Source organism: Ursus maritimus, unplaced genomic scaffold, assembly GCF_017311325.1.
Source record: "Ursus maritimus isolate PB19 unplaced genomic scaffold, ASM1731132v1 scaffold_15, whole genome shotgun sequence".
Lineage (NCBI taxonomy): Eukaryota > Metazoa > Chordata > Mammalia > Carnivora > Ursidae > Ursus > Ursus maritimus.
Genome location: NW_024423897.1, coordinates 37857441 through 37872070, shown reverse-complemented (window position 1 = coordinate 37872070; position 14630 = coordinate 37857441). Strand labels below are relative to the sequence as shown.

At 36.0% G+C, this 14630-nt stretch overlaps 1 non-coding gene across 1 annotated transcript; it reads right to left on the bottom strand.

Annotated features, from left to right (window-relative positions):
• Window positions 1-500: 500 nt before the first annotated feature.
• On the bottom strand, window positions 501-604 carry LOC121102820. Its single transcript, XR_005834936.1, has one exon. It is a non-coding gene; the product is annotated as a small nucleolar RNA U13 (small nucleolar RNA).
• Window positions 605-14630: the final 14026 nt, after the last annotated feature.

Genomic DNA, 14630 nt, shown 5'->3' with positions numbered 1-14630 from the left:
TCTTCAGAACTTAAAGGAATAAAATCCAACTGACATAATTTGAGGTTCCATTATGGGTCTGAGGGAGATGTTTATAGGCTTACCCAAGTTAATCAACCCATTAGTGACCATCTACTACCCTTACATTCAAGGCTGACCTGGAAAGAAATAGTCATTTCCCTAGAGACACCTAAAAGAAGGAAATTATCATACATATGTGTGTGTGTGCGTGCGTATAACATATATTATACTATATATTTATAATATATACAGTAAATATGTATGTATAAATATATAGTATATTTATACATATATAGTATTTATACACATATATAGCATAATATATACTATATATACAGTATAATAGATAACACATATTGATAGTATATACACTATATACACATATAAAGTATATTCCATATGTATATGATATATATATGATTGATAAATCAGAGTATATACGTATAAATTTCATGCACACCCAAGCCCTATAAGTTCTCTTTCTTTTTTTTTTTCCTTCATGTCAAACAGGTAATGTGCCGAGGTTGTAGCAAGGTTTGAGGGAGGCGTATGTCACACAACAGTGTGAACACCCTATCATCACGCTCATGACCTACAAATGAATCCAATCCCTGTAAGTTTTTAAAAATATATTTAGGAAATTTATTTTGTAGGTCACACAATCTTTACAAATGTTTCCATAATCATATTTTGGCTGGCTGCAGAGTCACTCTGCATCATTAATTAAGAATGCTTCTGCACTAACAGCTCATTTGCAACATGAATCTTCCACAGTAACGCAGGTAGGCAGCCAGGTGACCTCCAGAAAGCAGGTTCTTAAATTCCCATGAATACAGTTCATAAGGCTGAGTTGCCAGAAACAGCAAGTCGCAGATTCCATGACTCCCACCCCTTACTTTATTCTGAAGAATACAGGATACCCCACAAGGCACACACAGCAAGGCCAATACCCTAGGGATGACTGCAACATTGACAACAAGTTCAAATCATTTAAATCCAGCAAAGTAGATGCCTTGGTATGGAAAGATGTGGGATGATATGCAGAATTGGGAAGAATTACATTAAAAAAAACAGAATATAAAGAGGAAAGTAAACCAGACACTTAGAAGACCAGGAGGAAAAAGGTGGAATTCAAATACTTTATGTATAACTATTATAACAAGATGACAGAGGGTATTTTTTAAAAGCCTTAAAGTGGAGACTCTCAGGCCAAAACATCTGTGGAATTGAAAAAAAGGGGGGGGGGCTTATGATTGCCAATATCTCCATTCTTCTCTCCCTCTTCAGCACCAGCAATGAGCAATACATTAAAAAGGTGTTTAGACCGTCAGTAAATGTCACTGATTTTTTTTCTACTCTGCTAAAAGCCGGCTACATGGTGGAACAAAAAGCAAATGCTTCCCTCATATCCAGGTCTGGGTAGAACTCTTACATTATTTTAACACCCACTGAGGGATAGCTTTGTCTCTCCGTGGAGACAGGGAAAGCAATCTATGTCCACAAAAAGCTTTTTGCCCTTTCATTGTCCGCCTTTCCCTCCAGAACCCAAAGGAATTTCACTCAAGACCAGAAAACCTCACCATGGAAATTTAGTAGAAATGGTCTATCTATTTACTGGACCAAAATGGGATGAAGAAACATGAAAGCCTGGATTATCTTAGAACTGAGCTCTGTAGGATGGGAACAAAGCTGGGTGGAGCCAATCGGTTCAGAATAAATGGGGCTACACTTAGTGTTCTGTTTTTCCATCCATCAAACTGACAGTAGGAATCACCAAGATAGAAATGATCATTCATTACTGAACTAGGGGCAGAAAAGGCAGAGCTTGGGTCCACATGCCAAAATTGAGGATCAGGTGTCTTTTAATTTAGTGTGGACTGCAGATGGTAAAGCGATTACTATTAAGTAGTTATATAATTGCTTGCTTAGGGTTAAAGGTCACACCTCCACCTGCCATTTCTTATAGAAAAGACAAAAGGGCCAGATGTAATTACAGTTACATAATGTAAACTCCATATTCAGATTTTACATTATGCAACTCTGTACTATCTTCCAAATCCACTAAATAACTGATAGTTTTTGAAGGACTTAAGTTTAATATGAAAGATCTGTAACTAAATCTAAGCAACATCTCTCAAGGGCTTTCGTAAACATTATAGTCAGTATTTCCAGTTCACATGGTACAATTCATGGTTATGGAAATACTTTTTACTGTTTTTCTGAGTCTCTGTGAAGTCAAACTGCATGCGATAAAAAGTAAGGAAGGAGTTGTATTGGCTTGCTGTAATTTAGTTTATTACTTTACTCTTAGAATGGAAATTGGATTTAAGAAGGCTCCTACCTGGAGATTTTCTGGGATAGGCAAAATTTATGGTAGTGGTACCTTTTCTGTGACTGTTCTGTTTTTTTTGAGACCTGGAAAAAATGTAACTTATGGGTAGAAAAAAACCCAGAAGGCATATGTGTGCCCTATGATCTAAGTGATTATTAAGATCTAGGCATACCTCCAAGATGGAATGGATAGAATTTGTTCTATTAGAGACTATTGTTGCTCTTCTATATTGCATATTACATAGGTAGAACATGATCGGGACTCCTGCCACCCTGGAATTTTGGGGAGGAGGAAGAAAAAAGAAAATTATTAACCATCAGGTCTGGAGCAGTTTAATAATTAAAGAAATAAAGAGTACCCAAAGGGTGAAGAAAAAAGTTTTTGCTCTATCTATTCTCCAGTCAATAAGAAATAGATATTTTACTATCTATGTGGACTAAAAAGGGAGAAACCAAAATTATTACTGCTCATATTCTTAGGCTAATTAAGATTTTATTAATTCTAACCAGCCAAAATAATATTGTGTTCCCCATATGAACTTGCTAAGGCAAGAATACACTTAAACTTTCCTCAACAAACCCAGGCCAAAACAACCTCTCTTTCTTCTTAACTTCTGTAATATCGACCATACTACAGTAGTTATTTGGCACATATATAGGCCACCATCTCTACCCCACTCACCTATACAAAGATTGCACAATACACATCAGCGAGACTGCCACCTCTGAACTTTCAGAAAGGGAAAGTAGAGCACGTTTCCTCTACTCTTGAATGCCTGAAAATCTCAAGGGAAATGTTACCAGCCTCACCCCCACTGGGATGCTGAGAGCATAGCACATGGCTACTGTGCTATGTCTAATTTTCCTCTTCCTGACACCTTCCCTCTGCCAATTCAAAGGATCTTTTACCAATTCTGGAAACAGGCTGAGAAACCTGTATATTCTGTTGGCATCTCCTTCTCGAATAGTCTCTATCTTGCTCCATATGGAACCTTTTGAAGTTAAAAGCTATAAATTTGGCAAGTGCTGTTTATACCACTACAGTAATAAGTGACCAGGCTGTAACTGCCAAATGAGGTATGACTGACAGCTAAACTAGGAAGATGAAAAAGAGCACATTAATTAAACTCCATGTTCCATCATACCACAGATAATTGTATATTCATCGTCAACTGCAATGCCTTGAACACAGTAAATGCCCAATTAAGGCCTGTGATTCATGATTAATGTATTTTAGACATATTTTATATTAAAGTTCATACTAGAGAGTTGTGATATCAATCTTTCCCAATAAAATACTGCTAACATCAGAAGTACATGGAAAGTTTCTACAGCAAGGGAAACAGTCCTTTAAAAACTTGTATTTTATTTGAACAATGAATACATACCCCAGTTTGACTTTTATGATAACCAGAAATATCAGCCCAAAGTAGATATTCTACCGAGTAACCTAGCTGAGATGTGACTAGATTCTATTTCCAAAATGAATCTCCATGTATTCATCCCTACATGGAGAAATAATCAGGCCTCCTAGGGTGTGAAAGGTGAATTGTCTCTATTAGTGCCATATCAAGACAAGCAATATCTTGGTACCTTTAGCATATCCACTTCCAAAGCTCTAACCCCACATTCCTGGTCCCCATAATCTAACAGAGACACTGAACCATATGCATAACTATCTGATCAGCTCTTCATATGGGCAGAAAAATATTCACCAGCCCCCAAAAGAGACAAATCAGCTTGTCCTTTATAAATATAAAAATGAATGAAAGCAACAGTGCTTTCATGATTAGCCAAAGGAAAATATCTATCAAAGAGCAATCTATTTCCATAGAACCTGGGTCAACTTTCTAAGTCTAAATGCAGCTCAGCAATATAAAAATTCTTCTCTGCATCCTTGGAATTGGCCAATTTCTCACCGAAAGCCAACAGATAACATGTGGTAAATGGATGAAGGAAACCAATGATTTCTTGCCAGTCACATAGTAGACACTCATAAATACTTCTTTGTTAATGGATTGCTTTACTTTTCGCTCTTCCTCCATGAAGTGATATATGCTATAGATGATACTTTTTTTCTTTTAAGTTAAATAAGACCCATGAACCAGAAAATTTTGGTGCACTATAAAGATGTTTGCAGAGAGAAAAAACATTTTTTTGCTGTTAATCTGCAAACATTTTCTGATTTAATCATAAGCAGCATGGTCTGAGGCTCAGAATTGGTATGAAGCATCCAAATTTATTATGCTGTATCATCTTGGGTGATCTAGCAGGCCCCTTCTTGTGGGCTACAGATAAGAAGAGAAAAAAAAATAATACCAATCTTTGTCATTTTTATCTTTAATTAGATCCAAAAATATGCATAACAAATGAGGGATTTTTATGGGTAAAATACCACTAATATTCTCACTAAATGACTCAGAATGATAAAGAGGACTCATTTCTTCATTTTCTAGATAGAAAAAATTTCTCTCACATATGCATTACCACTTTTCAGATGTATAAAGATGTTACTGTAGTAAATAAAATAATAAAATATTCACTAAAAAACTTTATTACAGTCACGATAACTATTTTCCACTATGGATTTTCTTAACAGAGAGTAAAAGCGAAATCAGTATTACGCATGTGTGTATGCATGTGTTCAGCAGGGAAGGGAGTGACATGATATTTGACATTCAAAAATGGTCCTTGGGGTGCCTGGCTGCCTCAGTTGGTACAGCATACAACTCTTGATCTCGGAGTTGCAAGTTCAAGCTCCACACTGTGTGTGGAGATTGCTTAAAAAATAAAATCTTTATGGGGCACCTGGGTGGCTCAGTCGTTAAGCATCTGCCTTCGGCTCAGGTCACAATCCCAGGGTCCTGGGATCAAGCCCCGCATCAGGCTTCCTGCTCAGTGGGAAGCCTGTTTCTCCCTCTCCCACTCCCCCTGCTTGTGTTCCCTCTCTCACTGTCTCTCTCTCTATGTCAAATAAATAAATAAAATCTTTTAAAAAAAATGGTCCTCATACTCAAAGAGATTTCAAATCATTGCTATGTGATTTGTGGCATAACTTCTTTGGGTACAACTTCTGTTGTGTACAATGACATCATATGCGGCATCAACTATCTGCATCATGATTAACAACTAGCACATGAATAAGGCACCCAACAGAATATGAAAAGGTGGGGCGCCTGAGTGGCTCAGTCGGTTTTGGCTCAGGTCATGATCCCAGGACCCTGGGATCAAGCCCCACAGGGCTCTGTGCTCAGCAGGGAGTCTGTTTCTTCCTCTGCCCCTGCTCCTGCTTTCTCACACACACACTCTCTCTCTAACAAATAAATAAAATCTTTAAAAAAGAAAAAAAGAATATGAAAAGGCTTCAACCTGAGCAAATATCAAAACATACATTTACGAGAGTGCTATCTGCTTTTCTTTTTAAATATTGCATGAGTTGTAAGACACCAGAATAGCCTAGTAAAGGAGACTCTGACACAATCTCTTTCACTGGAGATTCTAAGAGATTTAATAAGAGAACAAATGAGAGGCTATGTTAGGTGGAGCACTGGGCAGTCATGCCTGGTGATTTTGAATGTGCTGGATGGTGTTTTAAGGTCACTTACTGCCAAAGGTCAATAAAAACACATCAATCATTCCTTATTCTTAATGGACTATTAGTTTCATACCGAACTTGGAAACTTTATTAAACTATATGTGAATTTCAAGTAAAGATTTTAATAAGAAACTTTTTTGACTTCTGAAAAAACAAAATGAAGTGTTATATTTACTCAAATAATTCCAGAATGGAGAAAATATTGGCAAAGAAATTTCAAGGGCTTCTTGCCACTGACTATTCAAAGCAAGAAGAGCCATCAGAGAACTTCTGAAAAGAACGTTCAATTTTGATGAAGTAAAATTTATTTCAGGGACACATCATTCTCATGGGGAAAAGTTCGTAGTAGTTAAAAAGCACTAACAAAACAAAATGAAAAATGGAATCTCCTTGTTCATACCTTGTGTACACATAAAGGTCTACAAATGTTGGCATATGGAAAAGGTATTAGACCCATAAGAAAATGCCGCACGTTTTCCAACTTGTATCCATGTTTCACTTCATCAATCCTTCCTCATTTACAAAAGCCGCAACAAATCCCATCACGCAACAAGTGCAATAGTTAATGCTACTGTCCAAACTCAGTCTCTTACTCTCATTATGGTGAGGTATGAGCCCAGCCCTCTTTAGTTAGAGACAGAAGCCACCATGTTAAAAAAGAGATTAGTACCCATCGGTTAATTTTCTTTCCTATAGCAATTGGGAGCTACTTTTTGCTGTAAACTGGGCTTAATGGAAATAACACACTGCTATAATCAAGAGATTTAAATAAAACCCTTAAAACACTTATTAAATGGACACTAAAAGTGAAACATGAGTCATTTCTCTAGCAGTGTCTAGAGGTTACCCAAATCAGCCAACAGAATGTTTGATACCTGCCATCAGTATAACATCAAAGTAATGGTTAACAACAATATTCTAACTTCTTCATTCTGAGCAAGAAAAAATGTTCAAAGAAGTTGGGAGAAATAAATAAGGGAGGCTAGCATGATTTCCTTTCTAAGAGAGTTATAAGAGAACAAAAGTAACTGGACAATAACAGCTAACATTTATTAAGTGCTTACTAATTCCAGGCACTATATTAAACTGGCGTGCATTATTTCATTTAATTCTCACACTAATCATATTGGTACCACTACTATCCAAATTTTACAGATAAAGAAATAGAGATTCATCGAGAACTTGCTCAAGTTCCTATTGCAAAGAAATAGCATAGCTCTACTTCCAAATCCAGTGCATTTAAGCATTAACTCAAAACTGCTTCTATAGGATTTGGCAGGTGTGCCAGTATCTCTTGTCAGCAGTATTACATAAACAGAAAAAGCATTCTCAGGTCCAGAGAATATCAAATGCATAGCTAAACAGCATATGTAAAATGAGGCTGAGAAAAAAACTAAGTACATAATCAACAATCTTCTCTGGGTGTCACTTATCTCTGCATGATCAAAAACCCACACATTTTCATAGTTCTTTGCCTCATGTCTTTTGTAGACAGACTCTTTCAGCTATCATCTTTGACTTCATCACTTAACAGAGTGTCTGGCATGTTGAATGAGCGAAGATTCATCCATCTGCTTGAACTAAATTCAAACTCTGTCCTAAAGATAACCTTGAAAACTATCTGAATGATATCCACTGCATATTACCATACAGTTTTAGTGGAAAGCCAGTCACCACCAAATCAACCCTCGCACCATATTGCTTCTTTTTCCAGATTTCTCATCTAATACACATTATAACACGATAGGGTTTGAATCTTGAAACAGGAAGAATAATCTTTTTTTCAACTACCTAGTCGCCCTCATAAGCAAAATTGGGGAAAAGCAAAGATGAGTTGCCTTTCCAACTTTTATTTTCACATTTATTTGATGTGAAGTTGAGACTGAACATGCTCAGCCACCCAGGAAGTGAATATCAAGTTTGCTACTGAACTAAAGAGTATTCTATGGTTTTATTATGTCTATGGCAGGGCCGTGCTGCAGTGAAACTTCCACTAATGTACATTACGCAATGTTTTAGCTCTCTGGTTGCTTACATCATAATGAAGGTTTATTATTTTGGACCTTAGTTAAAAAGAAGGAAAAAAACCTTACAGTGTATAATCTGGGAAGGTTCATCTTATTTGAGGACTGGAGGCCAGGACACAAGAGTAACTTGATTATGAAAAATAAAGTTTAAACAAATGAATTTATGCACATGTGAACCAAAAAAATAGGGAAAAGTGCAGAATAACCACACATTCATTACAAAATGCCTATGCATGTGACAATGAGCAGGAGGGAGAGGGAGTGGTGGAAATATTAAAAGTGTGTGTTGCTACTAATGTAAATAGTGTTTATGACCCTATTCATAAGCCTTTAAAGACACTTGTTAGCACTGGGCACCAAGTCAGGGCCTGGCAGTAGAATAACTCTAACAGTTAATAAAAAACACAGTGAGAACAGGATATTAATTTATGCCTCCTGAGAGTTACTGTATTCACAAATGATCATTTCCGCGTAGCAATTTCTGGCCACCTTTCAGGAATGAAAATACCATGAAACTAGTCTGAAACAGGAATAAGGGCAATATGCCACCTTACAGGTAACAGACAAAAATGGAGTCCTTTCTTGGGAAAGCAGAAGGACCTTGAAAAAAGATTTTCTAAGAGTGACCAAAGGCAATGTGAAAATGGAAGAGGAAAATGAAGAAAGAGAGAGAGAAGAGGAAAAAAAAAAAAAACAACTCTTGTAGTTTTAGGCTGTCACATAAAATACATAAACCAAATAGGCCCAAAAGAACAAAATGGATGAGAGAATTTCACTCATTCATAAATGAGAAAAATCACAAACTCTTTCCTGTCTTCTTTAGAGTTCTGGGGTGAAAGAGAGGTCAAGAACCACAATTTTTTACATTTCCTTGCAGTGTATTTATTTCTGTGTGGATTTTGTCAGATATAATCCTAAAGACTCCTAAAATCCAGAGCTATTTACTAAAATGGTAAAAATAACAAATGTTTCTGATACCATTTAGGATTGCAAAATACAGAACTGCTACTACCTAATGTCTTTGAAAGTTAAAAGCAGATCACCTGACAAGCATCACCTAAGCCCTAAAATGAGCTACTGCCCAGTCAACTGATGAGCACAAACTGAATTCCCCCTTCCACCCAACACTGGGCTGAGCATCATGAGAATTAGGGAAGCAGCTATATGCGTTCTTTGTGGTCTCTGTCCTCACAAAGCTTACAACAGCTGGAAATACACAAATAATTCACGCAAAATAATTTGGTAGCAAAGCAAGAGAGTGAATAATTAAGTCCCAAAACAAGTGGAGCAGAATAAGGATTGTGAAATTCCAAAGGAAGCTGATCAAGGCCAGAGACTAGGGAAAATTTGTTGAAATAAAGATAAAAATAATAGTCACAACTTATTAAGCATTTATTAGATGCCAGGCCTTATTCTGAGCACATTTGTATTAATTCATTTAATCCTCACAGCACTCACAAGAACAGTTATTCTATTCCATATATGAAGAAACTGAGATTCCTAGAGGCTAAGTACTGAACTGCACTATTACTTTTGTCATAAATCATTTAAGTGAGTATGTTTTGGAATCCCTTCTCTTCTACTCATCTATTTGTCCATGCTTGTACCAGTGTCACAATGTTGTAATTATTATAACTTTGTTCAAGTTTATATACTAAAAAACATCAAAACCAGGATTCAGGAGAAGATATCTCCTCTCTGAATCAATTTACTATTTGGAATTTGAGGAAAAGAAAAATCTGAAAAGATAAAGGAAAAAAGAGAAGGTCTTATAAGCAGACACTGTTTCTGCCAAGAAATCCTAGGATTAGTCTGCCTGCCTCCTTTAACTTCTATACCCATCACTTGTAACTTTTGACCAATTTCTTTCTACTCTAGCCATCTGAGGAATACAAAATTGTCTGTCAGTTTTACCACTAATTTTAATTTTCAGAATTTTTCTTAACTGCTAATAAGCATAAAATCAGGCTTAAAAAACAAAAACAAAACAAAAAACCTTTACTATGTCCTCTCGCCTTTCTTTTTACTTAGACTCTGAAGGGAAAGACCAAGATATTTTAAGATCCTTCTGAGTCCATAAAAGGAAGACTAATCCACTTACACAAAAAAGGTCCTTAAAACTTTTCTAAGAGTACTAAACTTTTGGGATTGAGGTGTGATTGGTGGGTAGGGTAGAAATGTGGCCACGACACTGGGCCTAGGGGCATAAATTCTGAGTTTCTCATGTTACCCTTTGCATTCACAATCCTGTTGCTTGCAGCTGTGCTCTGAATTAGCACTGAAGTCATCAGAAGAGCAAAGATCTGATATGAAAAAAGATCCTAAGAAGCAGAACTGGAGGAAAAAAAGAGGAAAAGAGGAAGAAAGTCCCATGCCCTTCCCTCTTGCAGCCATCAAGTCCTGACAATTGTAATCCTAACCTCAACAACTGCAATTATGATGAACAGAACAAATATATGAATAGGCAAGGAAGAACCTAGCAAGCAACATATTCACTGCAGCAGAAAGCAAACAGAGGAGGGGAAAAAAGAGGAAAGATGACCATGGGGAGCAACGGGACAGTATAAAGCCACAGAAAAAATACATATTTAACAAAAATTGTTAGTATTGGAAAATTCATCACCATAAAGGCAATCAACAAACTATAAAGAGGACAATTCGCACCCAAAGGGGTAGAGTTACTATGGCAACCTGAAAATATATATTAAATTCTTCAAAATAATAATGAAATGGTTCTGGTTAAACATGGTGGATTAAATACATAATTTTAGCTTTCCTCCATCTCTTTAAAAAAATTCCTCTAAAAATAAAAATTTCATATTTTAAAAGATATAAATCCACAAGAACAAGGAAGAAAGAAAAGAGGACAGCATATAATCCACCTTAAGAAGCTGGATTTTTGGAAGCTGGAAAGCAGATAAAGAGTGAACAGTGAAAACATACTGGATAAAGCAAAAGCTAAGTATTTACAAGTCTGAAGACTGATTTTATAAACAGATTGAAACTGAAAGACTATAGACTCAGGGAGATCAGACACAGCTAAAAGCAGTAGTTCCATGCTGAAAACAGTAAGTTAAGTAAAAATCTATTCCCCAGTTTTTGCTTATAATCATTAAACCTAGGTTATATAGGGGCGCTTGGGTGGCTCAGTTAGTTAAGCGTCCAACTCTTGATTTCAGCTCAGGTCACAATCTCAGGGTTGTGAGATCTAGCCCCAGGTTGGGCTCTGGCTCAGCAGGGAGCCTGCTTAAGATTCTCTCTCTCCCTCTCCCTCGGCCCCTCCTCCCCCGCCAAAAAAACTAGGTTATACCTCTAGGTCAGGAAATTAGAGGATTCTTCTTTGGGGCAACATACCACTCCAAAGGAAATGTCTTACTAAGACATTTATGTCTTACCTTGTCTTACTTTGACTCTTAATACTAAGAGTCAAATCTTAATACTAAGAGTCAAAGAAAAAGTACTTGAAAAAAAAAAACCAGGCCCTTGCCTGATAATTCTACAATGAAGCATACTTTGACAAACCCACTCCATATCTACGGAACTTTTTACTATCTTTCAGTAAAATATCAATGAACAGTCAAATATCATGTAACACAGGATAAAGTTTATCATACGAAACATCAACAAAAACAAATGGTAAGAAAGAAATATATGGATGGGGTGCCTGGGTGGCACAGCGGTTAAGCATCTGCCTTTGGCTCTGGGCGTGATCCCGGCGTTATGGGATCGAGCCCCACATCAGGCTCCTCCGTTGGGAGCCTGCTTCTTCCTCTTCCACTCCCCCTGCTTGTGTCCCCTCTCTCGCTAGCTGTCTCTCTGTCAAATAAATAAATAAATAAAATATTTGAAAGAAAGAAAGAAAGAAAGAAAGAAAGAAAGAAAGAAAGAAAGAAAGAAATGGAAAACAGACAATGCAGAAGGCAGAAACTTAAAAAAAATTCTATGGTTAAGGTCCTCAGATATATAAGAAAAGATATTGCATATATGAAATAAGAATAAAATGTTGTAACAAGAAACATTCAGAAAATATTTTAAAAGAGCTTTCTCAAATATCACAGAAATAGGATGTTAGAAGGGTTAGAGGATAAAGTTAGAAGAATTCTCCCAGAAAACAGAAGAAAAATACAAACCATAGACAATACAAGAGAAAAAAATTACCTAAGGGATCAGACCAGATGGTCCAGAAAAAAAGAGAACAGAGAGAGTGGAGAGAAGGTGGTTGTCAAAGAAACAACATAAAAAACTCTCTCAGAAGGACATTAGTTTTCACGTGGAATGAGCCCACTTTGTATATAGCACAATGACTAAAAATAGGCCCATAAAAATACATCAAACTGGGTTTCTGAGAACTATGGATTACAAAAAGTCCTAAAAGCTGCAAAGAGAAAAAGAGATATATAAAAAAATCAGAAATAATAATGGTTTCCAACTTCCTAATTCAAGATTAAAAACTTGAAAAACGTAAATTAGTACTTCAAATTATGAGGGAAATTATTTCAAATCTAGAATTCTACACCTGAATATGAGCCTAGAATGTATTTCCAGACATAAATTTTTTTCAAAAATTTTACTTTGCACATACCCTCTCAGGTTACTGGAGGATGTAATTCAGCAAAACCAAAAGGAAACCAGGAAAAAAAAGAAAAAGGAACATATGGGATCCAGAAAATAAGAGAATTAACACAGGAAGTCCTGCAAAGACAGTTGTGCAGCAGTACTAGAAGGCACTCAAATCCAGACTGGAACAGGTGGATTGAGGAGGAAAATCTCCAAGAAACACAGATTCTTAATCTGTTACCACTGAATTACTAAGAGTTCACAAATAAATCTGGATGATGGTGAATATATATAGGGATGAATTCAAGACAAGTAAGTAGAAAAATAACCAAACTCCTCTCCCCCCCCAAAAAACATGTATTAACTCTGGAGAAAATAAAAAGTTATTAAAATGAAGGAAATAAACACACTATATGATTCAGGAATGAATAATCTTTACATACTCTTGGTAAACACTAAATATTGTGTTATTAGAAGGAATAAGAAAGCAGAACCCTCACCTTTATCATATTCCATAGAAGAAAGGCTGCACAGAATATTTAAAATTAAGATCGAGCAATATAAACACGTTATTTAGAAATGTAGAATTAAATAACAGAAACATATGGAATATTGGAAAATAGTGGAGAACAGTAGAAATTAGTTGCCACTAGGAATCAGGAACCAGAGGTGTAGAGGAGTGTAACAGAAAACGGCTGATTTTAATTATAAGCCTTATAGAATTATTCCACCTTTAAAATGATTCATTTGATCCATAATTCATTTGCTTGATAAAAATTTATTTTAAAATACAAAAACAAAGGCAAGATTAGTATCCATGAAACAAGACAGAGAATTAGGCACAAAGAGATTATAAAAAGTGTAATCACGAAATAAAAAGAGTCAATATATGGGTGAATTAGTAGACTAAGTATAACTAAAAAGAGATTTAGGGTATTGAAAAATAAAATAAAGAAATTTCCCAGGATGCAGCAGAGATTTGAAGAAGGAAAAGGTGAAAGTGGATTGATATGATGAAGGTTAGAAGGGAAAAGTCTCAACATACATCTAAAAGGACTTCCAGGAATGTAAAAAATAGAGAATGACAGAGAGGCAGGCAGCACATGAACAACATCAAGAGAGTTTATAACTACAAATTCCAGATCTCTTGGGTGAGCGTCTCCATTGTTGAACCAATGCATCTACCTCATTCTACAGTTTTACAGGTAATTCTAGTGAGCAATAAAGATTAAAAACATTGCTTAAAACCATGTTGAACAATCCACCTAATTAATTCCCTTGGACCTTCTTATATGAAAGAGCACTGGACTACAAGTTAAGAATATCAGATTGGAATTCCACCCTGGACCACATGAGTCATATGACCTTGAACTAGTCCTTGTTAATCTTCTAGGAACTTTGCTTTCCTCACAATAAAGTGCAGGAACCAACACACCTCATAAGCTTAGGACGATCAGATACTCATTCGCAATGACACAGGCATTGGGTTAAATGCTTAATGCACAACCTCCTTGAAATTTCTAAAGAGTTTTATGAGATAGTATTATTATCAGCCTCATTTTATAAATGAAAAAGTAGAGAGGCCTAATGTTTTAAATAACTTGCATGTGAAAGTTACTAATATTAAATTACCTGAATTTATTTATCTAGTAATTCACTCTTGCATATTAGTGCCTATACTGAGTAAAGAATTCAATTATCTTAATATACTCCCCATTCTAGAAATTAGAGTAACCCTGTTATGAAAATTAGCTCATTAATTTCAAGTTTTCTTAAGGAAAATTAAGATTAGCCTGAAGAAACCCATCTGCAAAAAATGTGAATCTCTCCTAAAAAAAAAAAAAAAAAAACTGGAAACATGCCCCCTTCACCACTTTAACACCAATTAGTCAAAGGAGTGCTGGTGAGTGAGTGGGGAGGCCATATGCAAAATGCCCCTTGAGGACTTTTCTAAAGAGGAAAAAAAAAACAAAACACCTAAACATTTATGGAAATGTTTTCTCAGTTTGGTAATAAAATGTCTGAACACTAGAGTGTTTGCCAACATAACTCTCCTCACACAATGACTGTGTGAGCAGTTTTTTAACTGAGTTACAATCAAACTGGCACTAGGGAAGAGC